The sequence below is a fragment of the Pseudophryne corroboree genome, chromosome 10, assembly GCF_028390025.1.
Source record: "Pseudophryne corroboree isolate aPseCor3 chromosome 10, aPseCor3.hap2, whole genome shotgun sequence".
Taxonomy (NCBI): Eukaryota; Metazoa; Chordata; class Amphibia; order Anura; family Myobatrachidae; genus Pseudophryne; species Pseudophryne corroboree.
In genome coordinates this window covers 48,280,894-48,297,927 of record NC_086453.1, presented here as the reverse complement: position 1 = coordinate 48,297,927, position 17,034 = coordinate 48,280,894, and the positions used below count along the sequence as shown (strand labels likewise).

The window sequence follows — 17,034 nt, the reverse complement described above, 5'->3', positions numbered from 1 at the left end:
TACAGCTATGGGACATTCCTGCCGCTGATTAACTGTAAAAGCTGGGTGATACCAAGTGCCGTTAGCGGGGGAGGAAAGCGGAGGCGCGATTTCGGTTGTGTGGCCCAACCGGAAATCGTGCGACACCGTCTCGAAGCGCCGCCATGTTGGACCGTAGCCCGTTAACAGGATAGATAGATATATATCGGTAATAATGTGTAATGCATGAAACCGAATTCGCATGGTGCTCAGAGTGTAATGTACTACTGAAACAGGTTTTCTGGTGCTCCCCCCAGGTCTCCCATGTATGAGAGGTTACACACATACACAGTGCTCCCCTCAGGTCTCCCATGTATGAGAGGTTACACACACTGCTCCCCCAGGTCTCCCATGTATGAGGTTACACACACACAGTGCTCTCACCAGGTCTCCTATGTATGAGAGGTTACACACACGGTGCTCCCCCCAGGTCTCCCATGTATGAGAGGTTACACACATACACAGTGCTCCCCCCAGGTCTCCCATGTATGAGAGGTTACACAGTATACACCACAGGTCTCCTATGTATGGGTTATTCCCAGTGCTTAAAGTGGTCCTAGAGAGGTGGTGGAACTCACCCCCCGGCGCACATGTAAAAAAGATATTGCGCTGGTCGTAGGCGTGCGCCCCCCCCCCCCCCCCTCAAAGGGGGCGTGGTCTCAAAAAAGGGGTATGGTCACACAATAGTAATAATGCCCACAGTAGTAGCACCCCTAATACACATAATGCCCACAGTAGTAGCGCCCCTTATACAATGCCCACAGTAGTAGTGCTCATTATGCAATGTCCACTGTACTGGTAGTGCCCCTTATATAGAGCCCATAGTAGTGGTGTCCCTTATGCAATGCCCCCAGTAGTAGTGCCCCTTATGTCCCCAGGAGTGATGCCCCTTATGAAGTGCCCCCTTTACAATGCCCACATTAGTAGTGCCCCCATTAGTAATGCCCTTAATGGTAATGTCCCTGTGTAGTATTGCCCCCAGTCATTTATCCCCAGTAGTTATGCCCCTGCAGTTACGACCCCAGTAGTATACCCCCCTCTTTAGTTTAGCCTCCCAGTGGTAATGCCCCCTGTAGTAATGCCCCTGCAGTAATGCCCCCAGTCGTTTAGCCCCCATGTAGTTCGCCCCCAGTAGTTAGCCCCGTTAGTAATGCACCCAGTAGTTTAGCCCCCAAGTAGTAATGCCCCCACGTAGTTATTCCCTTCAGTAGTTTAGCCCATGTAGTTATGCCCCCAGTAGTTTAGTCCCCTTGTAGTTTGCCCCCTTGAAATAATGCCCCCCTGTAATTTGCCCCCTTGTAGTTTAGCCCCCTGTAGTTTGGCCCCCAGTAGTTTAACCCCTGTAGTTATGCCCCCTTGTAGTTTGCCCCCAGTAGTAATGCCCCCAAGTAGTAATGCCCCTGTAGTTATGCCCCCAGTAATAATGCCCCCGTGTAGTTTGCCCCCAGTTGTTAGCCCCTTTGTAGTTTGCCCCCAGTAGCTTGCCCCAAGTAGTTTGCCCCCAGTAGCTTGCCCCCTTGTAGCTTGCGTAGAATCACTCACACGTATAAAAACAAAAACAAAAAAACACCGTACTCACCAAGCCCCACTCCCGCATCCACCGCTGCAGTCCTTCCTGGCGTCCGCTCCTCAGCACTATAAGAGAGACGTCATGACGTCTCTCCCATAAAGCACGCTGACAGAGCTGGGAGCCGGAGCTCAGTAGTGATCTCCTGCCGCCGGCTTCCGCTGTGGAGAGAGAGCCAGGCGCCGCTGGTAACACAATCTCAGCGGGCGCCCGGCATCTTCCTGTGCGGCGTCGGGCACACATCGGGTTAGGTGAGGTGGAACTGCGTTCCGTCTCCAAGTGGAGCTGACACAGTTCCGCCCCGTTCCGGCTCACTTTATCCCCTGGTTATTCCACACCAACTCAACACAGTTTTCAGACTGACTATTTCAGATTGTGATGAAATTTGGTATTTCTCTTAGGTCCTAGAGGATGCTGGGGACTCCGTAAGGACCATGGGATATAGACGGGCTCCGCAGGAGACATGGGCACTCTAAGACTTTAGATGGGTGTGAACTGGCTCCTCCCTCTATGCCCCTCCTCCAGACCTCAGATCCTGTGCCCAGAGGAGACTGGATGCACTACAGGGGAGCTCTACTGAGTTTCTCTGAAAAGACTTTCTCTAACGTCCTAGTGGATGCTGGGGACTCCGTCAGGACCATGGGGAATAGCGGGCTCCGCAGGAGACAGGGCACATCTAAAAAGCTTTTTAGGTCACATGGTGTGTACTGGCTCCTCCCCCCATGACCCTCCTCCAAGCCTCAGTTAGGTTTTTGTGCCCGTCCGAGAAGGGTGCAAACTGGATGGCTCTCTTAAGGAGCTGTTTAGTAAAGTTTTTTTTTAGGTTTCTAATCAGTGATTCCTGCTGGCGACAGGATCACTGCAACGAGGGACTTAGGGGAGAGACTTGCAACTCACCTGCGTGCAGGAGGATTGAAGTTTTAGGCTACTGGACACTGAGCTCCAGAGGGAGTCGGAACACAGGTCAGCCTGGGGTTCGTCCCGGAGCCGCGCCGCCGATCCCCCTTACAGACGCTGAAGAAAGACGGCGGAACGGAGGTCCGGAAACAGGCGGCAGAAGACTTCACAGTCTTCAGAGAGGTAGCGCACAGCACTGCAGCTGTGCGCCATTGTTGCTACACGGCTCACTGACACGGTCACGGAGGGTGCAGGGCGCTGCTGGGGGCGCCCTGGGCAGCAATATAAATACCTATTTGGCAAATAAATACATCACATATAGCCATTAAGGCTATATGTATGTATTTAACCCAGGCCAGTTTTCCTAATAACCGGGAGAAAAGCCCGCCGTGAAAGGGGCGGAGCTTATTCTCCTCAGCACTCAGCGCCATTTTCCTGACCAGCTCCGCTGGTGAGGAAGGCTCCCACTCTCCCCTGCACTACAGAAACAGGGTTAAAGAGAAGGGGGGCATAAATTGGCGATATAATTATATATTAAGAGCCCATATATAGAAACAACACCTTCTAGGGTTGTTATATACATTATGGCGCTTTTGGTGTGTGCTGGCAAACTCTCCCTCTGTCTCCCCAAAGGGCTAGTGGGTCCTGTCCTCTATCAGAGCATTCCCTGTATGTGTGTGCTGTAGGTCGGTACGTGTGTGTCGACATGTATGAGGAAAATGTTGGTGAGGAGACGGAGAAAATTGCCTGTAATGGTGATGTCACTCTCTAGGGAGTCGACACCAGAATGGATGGCTTACTTATGGAATTACGTGATAATGTCAACACGCTGCAAGCCGGTTGACGACATGAGACAGCCGGCGGACAAATTAGTATCGGTCCAGGCGTCTCAGACACCGTCAGGGGCTTGTAAAAACGCCCATTTACCTCAGTCGGTCGACAGACACTGACACGGACACTGACCCCAGTGTCGACGGTGAAGAAACAAACGTATTTTTCCTTTAGGGCCACAAGTTACATGTTAAGGGCAATGAAGGAGGTGTTACGTATTTCTGATACCACAAGTACCACAAATAAGGGTATTTTGTAGGGTGGGAATAAACTACTTGTAGTTTTGCCTGAATCAGATAAATTAAATGAAGTGTGTGATGATACGTGGGGTTCCTCCGACAGAAAGTTATGGGCGGTATACCCTTTTTCCCGCCAGTAGTAAGGGCGAGTTGGAAAACACACCTTAGGGTGGACAAGGCGCTCACACGCTTATAAAAAAACATGGCGTTACCGTTTCCAGATACGGCCGCCCTCAAGGAGCCAGCTGATAGGAAGCTGAAAAATATCATAACAGTATATACACACATACTGGTGTTATACTACGACCAGCAATCGCCTCAGCCTGGATGTGCAGCGCTGAGGGGGCTTGGTCGGATTTCCTGACTGAAAATTTTGATACCCTTGACAGGGACAGGATTTTATTGTCTATAGAGCATTTTAAGGATGCATTTCTATATATGTGTGATGCGCAGAGGCATATTTGCATTCTGGCATCAAGAGTAAATGTGATGTACATATCTGCCAGACGAAGACACGACAGTGGTCAGGTGAGGCAGATTCCAGACGGCATATGGAAGTATTGCCGTATAAAGGGGCGGTCCATTGGACCTGGTGGCCATGGCAACAGCTGAAAAATCCACCTTTTGTTACCCCGAGTCACATATTGGCAGAAAAGGACACAGTCTTTTCAGTCTCAGTCCTTTCGTCCCCATACGGGCAGGCGGGCGAAGGCCAGTCATATCTGCCCAGGGGGAGAGGAAAGGGAAGAAGACTGCAGCAAGCAGCTCATTCCCAGGAACAGAAGCTCCTCACGGCTTCTGCCAAGTCCGCAGCATAACGCTGGGGCCGTACAAGCGGACTCAGGTGCGGTAGGGGGTCATCTCAAGAGTTTCAGCAACACTCGCAAGGGAACTCCGGGATCCTACATGTAATATCCCAGGTGTACATTGGAAATTCGAGACGTCTCCCCCTCACACAATTCACAGGCTGTATTCCCAGCAGGTGATAATCAAAGTACCCTTCTTACAACAAGGAAGGGGGTTGTATTCCACACTATATTGTGGTACTGAAGCCAACCGGCTCGGTGAGATCTGAAATATTTGAACACTTACATACAAGCGTTCAAATCAAGATGGAGTCACTCGGAGCAGTGATAGCGAACCAGGAAGAAGGGGACGATATGATGTCACTGGATATCAGGGACGTTTACCTACAGGTCCAATTTTGCCCTTCTCACCAAGGGTACTTCAGGTTCCTGGTACAGAACTGTCACTATCAGTTCAGACGCTGCCGTTTGGATTGTCCACGGCGCCCCGGGTCTTTACCAAGGTAATGGCCGGAATGAGGATTTTTCTTAAAAGAAACATGGACGCTTTCCTGATAAGGGCAAGGTCCAGAGAACAGTTGGAGGTCGGAGTAGCACTATCTTAAGTAGTTCTACGACAGCACGAGTGGATTCTAAATATTCCAAAATCGCAGCTTTTTCCGACGACACGTCTACTGTTCCTAGGGAAGATTCTGGACACAGTCCAGAAAAACGTGTTTCTCCCAGTGGAGAAAACCAGGGAGTTATCCGAGCTAATCGGGATCCTCCTAAAACCAGGAAAAGTGTCAGTGCATCATTGCACAAGAGTCCTGGTAAAAATGGTGGCTTATTACGAAGCAATTCCATTCGGCAGATTTCCCGCAAGAACTCTTCAGTGGGATCTGCTGGACAAATGGTCCGGATCGCATCCTCAGATGCATCAGCGGATAACCCTATATCCAAGGAAAAGGGTGTCTCTCCTGTGGTGATTACAGAGTGCTCATCTTCTAGAGGGCCGCAGATTCGGCATTCAGGATTGGATGCCGGTGACCACGGAGGCCAGCCTGAGAGGCTGGGGAACAGTCACACAGGGAAAAAATTTCCAGGGAAGTGTGATTAAGTCTGGAGAATTCTCTCCGCATAAATAAGCTTAGAGCAAATTTATAATGCTCTAAACTTAGCTAGACCTCTGCTTCAAGGTCAGCCGGTATTGATCCAGTGGGATAACATCACGGCAGTCGCCCACGTAAACAGAAGGGCGGCACAAGAAGCAGGAGGGCAGTGAAAACTGCAAGGATTTTTCGCTAGGCGGAAAATCATGTGATAGCACTGTCAGCAGTGTTCTTTCCGGGAGTGGACGACTGGGAAGCAGACTTCCTCAGCAGGCATGACCTCCACCCGGGAGAGTGGAAACTTCATAGGGAAGTTTTTCAACATGATTGTGGACCGTTGGCAAAGACCAAAGGTGGACATGATGGCGTCCCGCCCGAACAAAAAACGGGACAGGTATTCCGCCAGGTCATGAGACCTTCAGGCGATAGCTGTGGATGTTCTGGTAACACCGTGGGTGTACCAGTCTGTGTATGTGTTCCCTCCTCTGTTTCTCATAACCAGGGTATTGAGAATTATAAGACATAGAGGAGTATGAACTATACTAGTGGCTCCGGATTGGCCAAGAGGGACTTGGTACCCGGAACTTCAAGAAATGCTCACAGAGGACTAAGGGCCTGGGGAGCTAAGAAGGGACTTGATTCAGCAAGTACCATGTCTATTCCAAGACTTACCGCGGCTGCGTTTGACGGCATGGCGGTTGAATGCCGGATCCTGAGGGGAAAAGGCATTCCATAAGAGGTCATACCTACCTTGGTCAAAGCCAGGAAGGAGGTGACCGCACAACGTCATCACCACATGTGGTGAAAATATGTTGCGTGGGTGAGGCCAGGAAGGCTCCACGACGGAAATTCAACTAGGTCGATTTCTACACTTCCTGAAAACAGGAGTGTTTTGGACCTCAAATTGGGGTTCATTAACATTTAAATTTCGGCCCTGTAGATTTTCTTCCAGAAAGAATTGACTTCAGTTCCTGAAGTCCAGATTGTAAAGGATGTATTGCATATACAGCTTTTTTGTGCCCCTAGGGGCACCGTGAGATCTCAACATAGTGTTGGGATTTCTTAAAATCATATTGGTTTGAACCGCTCAAATCTGTGGATTTGAAATATCTCACATGGAAAGTGACCATGCTGTTGACAAATATCTCACATGGGAAGTGACCATGTTGTTAGCCCTGGCCTCGGCCAGGCGATTGTCAGAATGGGCGGCTTTGTCTTAGAAAAGCCCATATTAAAATTTTCCATTTGAACAGGACAGAACTGGGACTCGTCTCCAGTTTCTTCATAAAGGGGTGTCAGCGTTTTCACCTGAAACAACCTCTTGTGGTGCCTGCGGCTACTAGGGACTTGGAGGACTCCAAGTTACTAGACGTGGTCAGGGCCCTAAAAAATATATATATATATATATAGTTAGGACGGCTGGAGTCAGAAAGTCTGACTTGCTGTTTATACTGTATACACCCAACAAGCTGGGTGCTCATGCTTCTAAGCAGTCTATTGCACGCTGGATTTGTAGTACAATTCAGCTTGCACATTCTGTGGCAGGCCTGCCACAGACGAAATATGTAGATGCCCATTCCACAAGGAAGGTGGGCTCATCCTGGGCGGCTGCCCGAGGAGTCTCGGCATTACAACTTTGCCGAGCAGCTACGTGGTCAGGGGAGAACACGTTTGTAAAATTTTACAAATTTTGATACTCTGGCTAAGGAGGACCTGGAGTTCTCTCATTCGGTGCTGCAGAGTCATCCGCACTCTCCCGCCCGTTTGGGAGCTTTGGTATAATCCCCATGGTCCTGACGGAGTCCCCAGCATCCACTAGGACGTTAGAGAAAATAAGAATTTACTTACCGATAATTCTATTTCTCGTAGTCCGTAGTGGATGCTGGGCGCCCATCCCAAGTGCGGATTGTCTGCAATGCTTGTACATAGTTATTGTTACAAAAATCGGGTTATTACTATTGTTGTGAGCCATCTTTTCGGAGGCTACTTCGTTTTGTTATCATACTGTTAACTGGGTTCAGATCACAAGTTGTACGGTGTGATTGGTGTGGCTGGTATGAGTCTTACCCGGGATTCAAGATCCTTCCTTATTGTGTACGCTCGTCCGGGCACAGTACCTAACTGAGGCTTGGAGGAGGGTCATGGGGGGAGGAGCCAGTACACACCATGTGACCTAAAAAGCTTTTTAGATGTGCCCTGTCTCCTGCGGAGCCCGCTATTCCCCATGGTCCTGACGGAGTCCCCAGCATCCACTACGGACTACGAGAAATAGAATTATCGGTAAGTAAATTCTTATTTTTGTTAGGTTTTTTATTTTCAGGGAGCACTGCTGGCAACAGGCTCCCTGCTTCGTGGGACTGAGGGGAGAGAAGCAGACCCACTTTCCTAGACTGATGGGCTCTGCTTCTTAGGCTACTGGACACCATTAGCTCCAGAGGGTCGGAACACAGGTGTCGTCCTTGCTGTTCGTCCCAGAGCCGCGCCGCCGTCCTCACAGAGCCGGAAGATAGAAGCCGGGTAAGTATAGCAAGCAAGAAGACTTCAGAGGCGGCAGAAGACTGCGGTTCTTCATGAGGTACCGCGCAGCGGTCGCGCTGCGTGCCACTGCTCACACATCACACACAGGCACAGCAAGGGCGCAGGGGGGGCGCCCTGGGCAGCGATTTTTACCTCACATAAGCCTGGCACATAAATAGATACTGCGGAGGCAGTATATGAAAAATCCCCTGCCAGTATAAAGAAAAATAGCGGGACCGAAGCCCGCCGTCGAGGGGGCGGAGTTTGATCCTCCAGCACTAACCAGCGCCATTTTCTCCACAGCAAGCTGCAGAGAAGCTGCTCCCGGACTCTCCCCTGCTGAACAAGTGACGGGGCAAAAACGAGGGGGGGGCACATTTATTTGGTGCTAATTTGTGTATAAAAGCGCTATACAGGCTGGGACTTCGTTTCAGTATCTAGTGGCGCTGGGTGTGTGCTGGCATACTCTCTCTCTGTCTCTCCAAAGGGCCTTATTGTGGGTCTGTCCCCATATTCATATATCCCAGTGTGTGTGGGGGTGTCAGTACGTGTGTGTCGACATGTCTGAAGCGGAAGGCTCGTCTAGGGAGGATGCAGAGCAGATGGTGGTGGTGTCTCCGTCGGCACAGCCGACACCTGATTGGTTGGACATGTGGAATGTGTTAAATGCTAATGTGACTTTATTACATAAGAGATTGGACAAAGCAGAGTCCAAGGACAAAGCAGGGAGTCAATCCATGGCTTTGACTGTGTCACAAGACCCTTCAGGGTCCCATAAACGTCCCTTTTCCCAGGTAGCAGACACTGATACCGACACGGATTCTGACTCCAGTGTCGACTATGATGATGCAAGGTTGCACCCAAGAGTGGCCAAGAGTATTCAATATATGATTATTGCAATAAAAGATGTTTTGCATATCACAGTGGACCCCTCTGTCCCCGACACGAGGGTCTGCATGTTTAAGGAAAAGAAACCTGGGGTAACGTTTCCCACATCTCATGAGCTGAACGCTTTATTTGAAAAGGCTTGGGAAACTCCAGACAAGAGACTGCAGGTTCCCAAGAGAATTATCATGGCGTATCCTTTCCCTTCAAAGGACAGGTTACGGTGGGAATCCTCGCCCACGGTGGACAAGGCCTTGACGCGCTTATCCAAAAAGGTGGCACTACCGTCCCCGGACACGGCGGCCCAAAAGGAGCCTGCGGATCGCAGGCAGGAAACTACCTTAAAATCAATTTATGCGACTACGGGAGCCCTGCTCAGGCCTGCAGTAGCGTCGGCATGGGTGGGTAGCGTAATTGCAGCATGGGCAGATAACTTGTCATCTGACATTGACACCCTTGATAAAGATAGTATTTTGTTGACCTTAGGTCACATCAAGGACGCAGCGTTATATATGAGAGAGGTTGCGAGAGATATTGGGCTGTTGGGTTCAAGAGCCAATGCCATGGCAGTTTCTGCTAGAAGGTCCCTGTGGACCCGTCAATGGACTGGTGATGCTGACTCAAAGAGACATGTGGAGGCTTTGCCTTACAAAGGTGAAGTTTTATTTGGGGAGGGCCTCGCGGACCTGGTTTCCACAGTTACCGCGGATAAGTCTTCTTTTTTGCCTTATGTTCCTCCCCAGCAAAAGAAAACACCTCAATACCAGATGCAGTCCTTTCAGTCTCATAAGTTCAGAAAGGGTCATGGCTCTTCCTTCCTCGCCAGAGGTAGAGGGAAAAGAACGCCTGCTACGGCTAGTTCCCAGGAACTAAAATCCTCTCCGGCCTCTACAAAATCCACCGCATGATGCTGGGGCTCCGCTACGGGAGTCCGCACCGGTGGGGGCACGTCTTCGACTCTACGGCCAAGTCTGGGTTCAGTCGGATTTGGATCCTTGGGTGGTCGAAATTGTATCCCAAGGCTACAAACTGGAGTTCAAAGATGTGCCTCCTCACCGATTTTTCAAATCGGCCTTGCCAGCTTCTCCCCCAGAGAGGGAAATAGTTTCTCTAACGTCCTAGTGGATGCTGGGGACTCCGTAAGGACCATGGGGAATAGACGGGCTCCGCAGGAGACAGGGCACTCTAAGAAAGAATTAGGACTACTGTTGTGCACTGGCTCCTCCCTCTATGCCCCTCCTCCAGACCTCAGTTAGAATCTGTGCCCGGACGGAGCTGGGTGCATTTTAGTGAGCTCTCCTGAGCTTGCTAATAAGAAAGTATTTTAGTTAGGTTTTTTATTTTCAGAGAGCTTCTGCTGGCAACAGACTCTCTGCTACGTGGGACTGAGGGGAGAGAAGCAAACCTACTAACTGCGGCTAGGTTGCGCTTCTTAGGCTACTGGACACCATTAGCTCCAGAGGGATCGAACACAGGAACTTAACCTTGGTCGTCCGTTCCCGGAGCCGCGCCGCCGTCCCCCTCGCAGAGCCAGAAGACAGAAGCCGGCGGGTGAAGCAAGAAGACGTCAAAATCGTCGGCAGAAGACTCCTGTCTTCATATGAGGCAGCGCACAGCACTGCAGCTGTGCGCCATTGCTCCCACACTAACCCACACACTCCGGTCACTGTAGGGTGCAGGGCGCTAGGGGGGGGCGCCCTGGGCAGCAATTGAGTACCTCCTGGCAAAATAGGGCATATATACAGCTGGGCACTGTAATATGCATGAGCCCCCGCCATTATTTTTACACAAAATCGCGGGACAGAAGCCCGCCGCTGAGGGGGCGGGGCTTCTTCCTCAGCACTCACCAGTGCCATTTTCTGTCCACAGCTCCGCTGAGAGGAAGCTCCCCAGGCTCTCCCCTGCAGAAGCACGATAGAAGAGGGTGAAAAAGAGAGGGGGGGGGGGGCACATAAATTTGGCGGAAAAACAATATATACAGCAGCTACTGGGTTAACACTAAGTTACTGTGTGATTCCTGGGTCATATAGCGCTGGGGTGTGTGCTGGCATACTCTCTCTCTGTCTCTCCAAAGGGCCTTGTGGGGGAACTGTCTTCAAATAGAGCATCCCCTGTGTGTGTGGTGTGTCGGTACGTGTGTGTCGACATGTCTGAGAAAAGGCTAGGGTGTCACGTTTGCCCAGAAGGTAGCCCTAGCTATTCTCAGGGATCCTGCAGATAGCGTGCACATTCTGGTACACTACTCAGACCGGCGATTGTGTCGGCATGGGTTTATAGCGCTGGGGCGGCGTGGACAGGTACCTTATCAGCAGAAATTGAGACCCTAGTATGTATATATATATATATATATATATGTATATAGAGAGATTTGTATATATATTAAAGATGCTGTCTTAAGAGATATATATAATCAAACATGCCCAAAGAGACATGAGTATACTGGGTCCTAGAGTCAAAGCTATGTCGATTTCTGCTTGACGTGTCCTGTAGAATATGCAATGGACAGATGATGCCAACTTAAGTGGCATATGGAAGGCTGAGGATTGTGTGGAGAAGGGTTCTCGGACCTGGTCTCCACGGCTATAGCTGGTAATTCTGATATTTTGCCTTATATTCCTGCACAGCCTAGGAAAGCACGACATTATCAAATGCAGCTTTTCGAACAAAGAAACAAGAACAAGAAACAAGAAAGAAGCTGCACAACACAGCTAGTTCCCAGGAACAGAAGTCCTCCCCGGCCTCTATGAAAATCCACCGCATGTCGCTGGGGCTCCACAGACGGAGCTAGGCCTGGTGGGGGCACGCTTTCGTAAGTTCTGCAACAAGTGGGTTCACTCCCTGTTAGATCCCTGGGCAATAGATATTGTGTCTCAGGGATACAAGCTGGACTTTGAGAAGAGGCCTCCTCACTGACGGCCCTGCCAGCTTCCCCCCACGAGAGGGAAACAGGGTTAACTGCAATTCACAAATTGTATCTTCAACAGGTGGTGGTCAAGGTTCCCCTCCTTCGGCAAGGAGGGGGTTATTATTCGACCATGTGGTAGTCCCGAAACCAGACGGTTCGGTCAGACCCATATTGAATTTAAAATCCCTGAACATATACCTGAAAAGGTTCAAGTTCAAGATGGAATCGCTAAGAGCGGTCGTTACAAGCCTGAAAGGGGGAGATTTTATCGTGACTCGGGTCATAAAGGAGGCATACCTTCATGTCCCCATTTATCCACCTCATCAAGCGTACCTCAGAATTGCGGTACGGGATTGTCATTACCAATTTCAGACGTTGCCGTTTGGTCTCTCCACGGCCCCGAGAATATTCACCAAGGTAATGGCGGAAATGTTTGTGCTCTTGCGGAAGCAAGGTGTCACTATTATCACGTACTTGGACGATCTCCTCATAAAAGCGAGATCAAGAGAGCAGTGGCTGAACAGCGTATCACTTTCTCTGGAAGTGTAACAGCAACACGGCTGGATTCTATATATTCCAAAGTCGAAGTTGGTTCCTACAGCTCATCTGCCTCTCCTAGGCATGATCCTAGACACAGACCAGAAATGGGTTTATCTCCCGATAGAGAGAGCTCAGGAGCTCGTGACACTGGTCAGGAATCTATTAAAACCAAAACAGGTGTCAGTGCATCACTGCACTCGAGTCCTGGGAAGGATGGTGGCATCATACGAGGCCATTCCTTTCGGCAGGTTCCATGAGAGGACCTTCTAATGGGACTTACTGGACAAAGTGGTCCGGATCACATCTTTAGATGCATCGGTTAATCACCCTATCCCCCGGGGACAGGGTGTCTCTCCTGTGGTGGCTGCAGAGTACTCACCTTCTCGAGGGCCGCAGGTTCGGCATTCAGGACTGGGTCCTGGTGACCACGGATGCAAGCCTCCGAGGGTGGGGGGCAGTCACTCAGGGAAGAAGTTTCCAAGGTCTGTGGTCAAGTCAGGAGACTTGCCTTCACATCAATATCCTGGAACTAAGGGCCATATACAACGCCCTAAGTCAAGCGGAGACCCTGCTTCGCAACCAATCGGTGCTGATTCAATCAGACAACATCACCACAGTGGCTCATGTAAACCGCCAAGGCGGCACAAGGAGCAGGGTGGCGATGGCGGAAGCCACCAGGATTCTTCGATGGGCTGAGAATCACGTACGAGCACTGTCAGCAGTGTTCATTCTGGGAGTGGACAACTGGGAAGCAGACTTCCTCAGCAGGCACGACCTCCACCCGGGAGAGGGGGGACTTCATCAAGAAGTCTTCGCGCAGATTGTAGGTCGGTGGGAACTGCCACATGTGGACATGATGGCATCCCGCATCAACAAAAAACTACAGAGGTATTGCGCCAGGTCAAGAGACTCTCAGGCGATAGCTGTAGACGCACTGGTGACACCGTGGATGTTCCAGTCGGTTTATGTGTTTCCTCCTCTTCCTCTCTTACCCAAGGTGCTGAGAATCATAAGGAAAAGAGGAGTGAGAACAATACTCATTGTTCCGGATTGGCCAAAAAGGACTTGGTATCCAGAGCTGCAAGAAATGCTCACAGAGGACCCATGGCCTCTGCCTCTTGGGCAGGATCTGTTGCAGCAGGGACCTTGTCTGTTCCAAGACTTACCGCAGCTGTGTTTGACGGCATGGCGGTTGAGCGCCGGATCCTAGTAGAAAAAAGGGATTCCGGATGAGGTTATTCCTACGCTGATAAAGGCTAGGAAGGACGTGACGGCTAAACATTATCACCGTATACGGCGAAAATATGTTGCTTGGTGTGAGGCCAGGAATGCCTCTACAGAGGAATTCCAGCTGGGCCGTTTCCTTCACTTCCTACAGTCGGGAGTGACTTTGGGCCTAAAATTGGGGTCCATTAAGGTCCAGATTTTGGCCCTATCCATTTTCTCTCATAAAAAACTAGCTTCTCTACCTGAAGTTCAGACGTTTGTAAATGGAGTGCTGCATATTCAGCCCCCTTTTGTGCCACCAGTGGCACCTTGGGATCTTAACGTGGTGTTGAGTTTCCTGAAATCTCACTGGTTTGAGCCACTTAAGACCGTGGAGTTAAAATATCTCACGTGGAAAGTGGTCATGCTATTGGCCTTAGCTTCGGCTAGGCGTGTGTCAGAATTGGCGGCTTTGTCATGTAAAAGCCCCTATCTGGTTTTCCATATGGACAGGGCGGAATTACGGACTCGTCCGCAATTTCTGCCAAAGGTGGTGTCATCTTTTAATTTGAACCAACCTATTGTGGTGCCTGCGGCTACTCGTGACTTGGAGGATTCCAAGTTACTAGATGTAGTCAGGGCTTTGAAGATTTATGTAGCCAGAACGGCTGGAGTCAGGAAAACTGACTCGCTGTTTATCCTGTATGCATCCAACAAGCTGGGTACTCCTGCTTCAAAGCAAACTATTGCTCGCTGGATCTGTAACACGATTCAGCAGGCTCATTCTGCGGCTGGATTGTCACCTCCAAAATCAGTAAAAGCCCATTCCACAAGGAAGGTGGGCTCTTCTTGGGCGGCTGCCCGAGGGGTCTCGGCATTACAGCTTTGCCGAGCAGCTACTTGGTCGGGTTCAAACACCTTTGCAAAGTACTACAAGTTTGATACCCTGGCTGAGGAGGACCTTGTGTTTGCTCATTCGGTGCTGCAGAGTCATCCGCACTCTCCCGCCCGTTTGGGAGCTTTGGTATAATCCCCATGGTCCTTACGGAGTCCCCAGCATCCACTAGGACGATAGAGAAAATAAGATTTTACTCACCGGTAAATCTATTTCTCGTAGTCCGTAGTGGATGCTGGGCGCCCGTCCCAAGTGCGGACTTCTTCTGCAATACTTGTATATAGTTATTGCTTAAATAAGGGTTATGTTATGGTTGCATCAGGTTTGTCTGATGCTCTGTTGTTGTTCATACTGTTGACTGGGTATGTTATCACAAGTTATACGGTGTGATTGGTGTGGCTGGTATGAGTCTTACCCTGGATTCCAAAATCCTTTCCTTGTAATGTCAGCTCTTCCGGGCACAGTTTCCTTAACTGAGGTCTGGAGGGGGGGCATAGAGGGAGGAGCCAGTGCACACCAGTAGTCCTAATTCTTTCTTAGAGTGCCCTGTCTCCTGCGGAGCCCGTCTATTCCCCATGGTCCTTACGGAGTCCCCAGCATCCACTGCGGACTACGAGAAATAGATTTACCGGTGAGTAAAATCTTATTTTCAGCTGTCATACAAAAGCTGTGTCAACAGCAGGTGATTATCAAGGTTCCCCTAGTGCAACAGGGGAAAGGGTTTTATTCAACCCTATTTGTGGTCCCGAAGCCGGATGGCTAGGTCAGACCAATTCTGAATCTAAAATCCCTGAACTTATATTTGAAGAGGTTCAAATTCAAGATGGAATCTCTCCGGGCAGTGATCTCCAGCCTGGAATGGGGGGATTTTGTGGTGTCACTTGAAGTAAAGGATGCATAGCTTCATGTCCCCATATATCCGCCTCATCAGGCGTATCTGAGATTCGCTGTACAGGATTGTCATTACCAGTTTCAGACGTTGCCGTTTGGGATTTCCACGGCCCCGAAGATTTTCACCAAGGTAATGGCAGAACTGATGGTGCTCCTGCGCAAGCAGGGGGTCACAATTATCCCATACTTGGACGATCTCCTGATAAAGGCAAGATCAAGAGATCAGTTACTAAAAAGCGTGTCTCTCTCCCTGAGAGTACTACAACAACACGGCTGGATTCTAAATCTACCAAAGTCGCAGTTGGTTCCGACAACTCGGCTGTCATTTTTGGGCATGGTTCTGGACACGGAAAAAAAGAGGGTTTTTCTCCCAATGGAAAAAGCCCAGGAACTCCAGAACATGGTCAAGGACCTGCTGAAACCAAAAAGAGTGTCAGTTCATCAATGCACTCGAGTATTGGGAAAGATGGTGGCGGCCTACGAGGCCATTCCGTTCGGCAGGTTCCATGCGAGAACTTTTCAGTGGGACCTTCTGGACAAGTGGTCAGGGTCCCATCTACAGATGCATCGGAGGATAAACCTGTCCCCCAGGGTCAGGGTCTCTCTCCTGTGGTGGATCCAGAGTGCTCACCTTCTAGAGGGTCGCAGGTTCGGCATTCAAGATTGGGTTCTTGTGACCACGGACGCGAACCTCCGAGGATGGGGAGCAGTCACACAAGGAAAAAAATTTCAGGGAATATGGTCAAGCCAGGAGGCTTGTCTACACATCAGTGTGCTGGAGTTAAGGGCCATATACAACGGCCTGCAACAGGCGGAGAATCTTCTTCGCAACGTACCCGTTCTGATCCAGTCGGACGTCACAGCCGTGGCGCATGTAAACTGCCAGGGCGGGACAAGGAGCAGAGCAGCAATGGCAGAAGCCACCAGGATTCTTCGCTGGGCGGAAAATCATGTAAGCGCTCTGTCAGCGGTCTTCATTCCGGGTGTAGACAACTGGGAAGCAGACTTCCTCAGCAGACACGATCTCCATCCAGGCAAGTGGGGACTTCATCAAGTAGTCTCTGCAGAGGTGACAAGTCGTTGGGGACTTCCTCAAATAGACATGATGGCGTCACGCCTTAACAAAAAGCTTCGGACGTATTGTTCCAGGTCGAGGGACCCTCAGGCAGTGGCGGTGGACGCCCTGGTGACACCGTGGGTGTTTCAGTCGGTCTATGTGTTCCCTCCACTTCCTCTTATCTCAAAATTATTGAGAATCATAAGATGAACAAGAGTGCAGATAATACTAATTGTTCCAGTTTGGCCTCGAAGGGCCTGGTATTCAGATCTTCAGGAAATGGTCACAGAAGGTCAGTGGCCTCTTCCTCCCAGGGAGGACTTGTTGCAACAGGGGCCCTGTGTGTTCCAAGACTTACCGTGGTTACGTTTGACGGCATGGCGGTTGAACACCAATCCTAGCTAGGAAAGGTATTTCGGGGGAAGTCATCCCTACTCTAATCAAAGCTAGGAAGGAGGTAACGGCGAAACACTATCACCGTATCTGGAGGAAATATGTATCTTAGTGTGAAGCCAAGAATTTTCAGCTGGGTCGTTTTCTCCATTTTCTGCAGACAGGAGTGGATATGGGCCTAAAGTTGGGCTCCAGTAAGGTGCAGATTTCGGCCCTATCTATATTCTTTCAGAAGGAATTGGCGTCTCTCCCAGAAGTCTAGACTTTTGTAAAGGGAGTGCTACATATCCAACCTC

The 17,034-nt window shown here is 50.1% G+C and overlaps 1 protein-coding gene across 2 annotated transcripts in view; it reads left to right on the top strand.

Annotated features, from left to right (window-relative positions):
- Positions 1 to 27: 27 nt before the first annotated feature.
- LOC134965935 (uncharacterized) overlaps positions 28 to 17,034 on the top strand; it is a 241,633-nt gene continuing 224,626 nt past the window's right edge. For both annotated transcript variants that reach the window (XM_063942338.1, XM_063942339.1), the window contains exon 1: positions 28 to 187. The gene's annotated coding sequence lies outside the window, so the exon portion shown is untranslated. The remainder of the gene's footprint in view (positions 188 to 17,034) is intronic.